Source organism: Atheta coriaria, unplaced genomic scaffold (genome assembly GCF_025399875.1).
Source record: "Atheta coriaria isolate IRGN ID8LTWV9N9 unplaced genomic scaffold, Caltech_Dcor_3.1 hic_scaffold_5_pilon, whole genome shotgun sequence".
Lineage (NCBI taxonomy): Eukaryota > Metazoa > Arthropoda > Insecta > Coleoptera > Staphylinidae > Dalotia > Dalotia coriaria.
In genome coordinates, this window is record NW_027045447.1 from 3,753,649 (window position 1) to 3,757,729 (window position 4,081).

The 4,081-nt window shown below is 38.4% G+C and overlaps 1 long non-coding RNA gene across 1 annotated transcript; it reads right to left on the minus strand.

Annotated features, from left to right (window-relative positions):
* Nucleotides 1-2,108: 2,108 nt before the first annotated feature.
* LOC135792368 (uncharacterized) lies at nt 2,109-2,885 on the minus strand. Its single transcript, XR_010548285.1, has 2 exons — nt 2,596-2,885; nt 2,109-2,479 (listed from the first exon to the last, which is right to left on the minus strand). It is a non-coding gene; the product is annotated as an uncharacterized lncRNA (long non-coding RNA).
* Nucleotides 2,886-4,081: the final 1,196 nt, after the last annotated feature.

The window sequence follows — 4,081 nt, forward strand, 5'->3', positions numbered from 1 at the left end:
CGGGCCATTATGGACCATAAACTTCTTTTTCTGTTAATGCTTAACTGTTGTCGGGGTACTGGTTCTTGGTAATCGGGGTGCACTGTGCTGAAATTGAAATATCAAGCTCTGCAGCCAACCACATAAATGAATAGCATCAAAACTTCTGGTAGCACTCAGTGTAAAGGACGTTGCTAGGCATATCTCTTGTATATCGCATGCCACTTGCCGCAGCGGTTAATATCTATAAATCAACCACTTAACTGCATTCAACACAATGCAATCCGCAACTAACCAAGTCGAATTGTGCCGAAATGGCACGCTCATGTTATCGTTTTAATGTGCGCTACAGCAGTTGACCCAAATCAAAATAATTGCCAACCAACATTTTATTGAATCTCTTAAAGTTCAAATTGCAAATTTTAGTTAATCAAACTGTGATATGTTTTTGTTTACGTTTAAAATTTTACTGTAATGTCTGCCCCTCTGCAGCTCATAATTAATGAACTAATGAAATTATTTGTAAACCCATTGTGCTGTATTTCCTATACAAGTCCGTTTCGGGCAAGCCTTTAATAATTTCACAATGTGACATAAATCACGAATTCATGCCGGCGGCCACCGCGTGCGCCTGGGGGCTTTTCGCGCCTCTTTGCGTACCGCCCACCTCTCTCGGCTAGCGAAGGGCTTGATGGCGAAAACCAGGAGACAATTGTGTGTAATTTGGGTGCGCAGTCTTTGCCATTCTGTGTGCGGCATTCACAGATTCACAATTTGGTGTTTGTAATGAAGCCGTGTGACCGACCAAAACCGGTGTGGTGTATAAAGAAATACTCACAGGTTTTTGCCGCCCGCGTGTGAACATTGAACATGCGCGTCGAGAGGAGAATACGAGAACACCCTCAACGACCGCGTGGTCGACCAGCGTGTATTTTCAGCGGGATGCAGAACAAGGGAGGTTATTAATACAAAGGGAGCAAATGAGAAGTCGAAAGATCGGTGATTTATGATTGCCGTTCGGCGGCGGCCAACACAACGGCAGTTAATTAAATTTGAATGCATTAAATAGTTAAAACACAATTGTCATCATATTTGTGAATAAGATATATGAAATTTTTTTTTAAGATAATAATGAAATTATTATCAATCAATCAATCAATTCTTACATTATTTTTAAAATTTCTATATAAATTTTAGGAAAAAAACAAAACTAGTATAGCTGAAAAATAACAAATCCAATTAATTAATAAAATTTATCAATAAATCCAATTAAAAGCGTTTGCTCTCTCACTTGTCCGCTGGCGTCCTGCTGACGCTGCAATTTGTTGCATCCGCAGCGTTTTTCAGTGACCGCGTTGCGCTCTGATTCATTTCAGTGCATTTCGTCGCTTTTCACACGAATTCTCGTTCGACTACTGTCACTGTTGCTGTTCTTGTTGTTTCACGTGACATTTGCCCAAAAAATCCAGATACACATAGAGTAGTGCAATTATTCTACCGTATAAAATAAGATAAACACGAAAATAATTAAAAACAAAATGGTACAAGACGCTAAATTAGCTCATCTTATATACTCACAGGTAAAAACAGAAAAATACACAAAAATATAATTATTTTAATAGCACAAAAGAAAACACACGTCTAAAAAAGTAATCAACTTGAATTAAATTCGCAAAAGTTTGTTACAACTAGTTAGATGCTATTTGATGTGTTCAGACCAGTCTAGACTTGACTTTGAGGCGGCAGACTATTCCCCGTTCTAATTTATCCTTGCAAGCGGTATGCCAGTGGCACGTAAGCAACGCAACGCACCGTGTCCGCAATATAAAAACATACCGTACGGCCGCACACACGCCGTGGAGGCGGCAGAACACGGCAACTTGGGGAATTGTCGCCGCGCCGCCGGCCCCGTAGTCCCACCATATGTTTGCTGATGCGATAGCGACACGCACATGTGCCCACGATGACCAGGATCGTACTCAAACCGTGAAATTTATGAAAGATATAAAATAAAATTACAAGATATGAAAATATTTAAATAAACTCTGATAAGATTAAAAAATTAATGTATACTTATGCTAATATTAATTTGTTTCTTTTTTTTTTTCGTTAAAATAAAAACAGCGTAGTTCGGGTAAATATTTTTAATTTATGCAAACATCAAACATACACAGGTTGCCATTTGTGAGGAACTTGTTTGGGAAAAATAAAAACTCGCTGAAACCCGCTGACATTCAAAGCAGAAAACGAATGCAATGTCATGAGACTCGCTTTCCTTTCCTGCTTGCCTCGCCGCTAATTGCCCAACGAGAGACCCTTTGCAGATGTTTGCTGGTCGTTCGCTTTGTCCTTTACGACACTTTCGCGTTTGTTGCGGGCCCACCTCCGACTGCTCCACTTCTTTTCATTCTTCTGCGCTCTCTTCAATTATACAACGGGTGCCAGGCGACCGCAATAACCAACAAAAGTTGTACACTTTATAAAAAATTAAAACATATGCCTACAAAATAATGCACAGAATTTTTTTTTGTTAAATTTACAAATATTATTTTAATAAAATAAAATATAACAAACAAAAACATTTTTATATGTTATAAAATTTCCCTTTTAATTTACCTGTCCAAATTTGTACGTGCTCATTTAAAATTTCAAATCCTTTTGCAACTCTCAGAAAAATGCCGTCATACAAAAAAAGTTAATTACCACAGCGGCCAAGGGCTTTCCACATGCACGTCGCAAATAATTTCCCCCACTGCAAAGATCTGAGTCAATACGAAAATTTTAATTCCGACGCGCTCATCAACCGCCCCCCTCATCTCCGCGACCCTTTTTCTTCTGGTGTGCGTACTTAATTACACACTTTATATAAATTCAGCGGGCGCGCTCTCGCGCAGAGCGGAAAAAGATTAACGAGGAAATGTGCAAATAACTCAACGACACAGCGTTTTTCATTCGGAATGGAAAGCTCCCACCATCACCGCCACGGCGGCGGTCGCTCGTTGCGCAGTCATCGCGTATACTTACACGCTCGGAGGCAATTACTTGAATAAACAACGCGAGTGCACATGCAAACACACTCGCACTCGTGAATGAGCTGGCGATGGGAGAGATAGAAGGATGAGAGCATATAAAAATAGCAAGAGAAAAAAAAACTAATCGGTGCGTCCGCATACACGACACGTCCATTTTCATGCGATTTCGACTCGGGAGTTGAGGCTGTTATCAAGATATACATCTGCTGTGTGTGTTTACTATATGTATAGATAGATATAAATGTATGGTAGGCGGCGGCGCGGCGATGGCAGCTAAACGAACTAAATTAAACCGCAATTTCGTCCTCTCGGCGAAATTGATGCGAAAAATATTATCTCGGCCGTTACACTCCCATAACTTCGCATCTGTAACATAGTGCACAGTTTGGAAAACTGTGCGTCGCTAATAAAAGTCCAAGCGGGAAAACAGAAATAAAAGCAGCGTTTTATTTTCGTTATTTACGCCGCCATCATAATTCGTCTCCAAAGCGGATGAAGTTTCATAGTCGCGGAACGGAAAAACAAATATTATAGATATTTATTAATTAGTTCATTACCAATCAACTTATTCAATTTATTTATGCAGAAATATATTTAGTATTATATTCGTTACATGTTTGTAAAGAATAATTATGAAAATCAATTTTAAATCAAAAGCTAGAGCCATATTTCAGTAAATTTTGCCGATTTTTGTTTAATTGAACTTTAAATCATTATAACTTTTTATTTAATTATTTTATCTACATCATTTTTATACTAAGAGACGTTGAATTATTATAAAATAAATTTCTGCAAATATTTTAAATTTAAGTCAAATAGTTTTGGAGTAATTTGCAAAAAACTTTATTTATACTGTAAGCACTTCGTTACCACGTAACGTAGCTGTGACTATGTTATGCAATACAATATCTTGAGTCTGCTTTGTTTCGTTTCGACTGGTAAACAGTTTAATTTAATTAGCGCATTTTTCGGCCAATGAATGGCGAAAAAACGAACCGAAACGCGACCCGAAAACATCGTCTGCATTTCGTCCGGGCTGTTATTATCTTTTTATGCGCGTCTTTATTCTT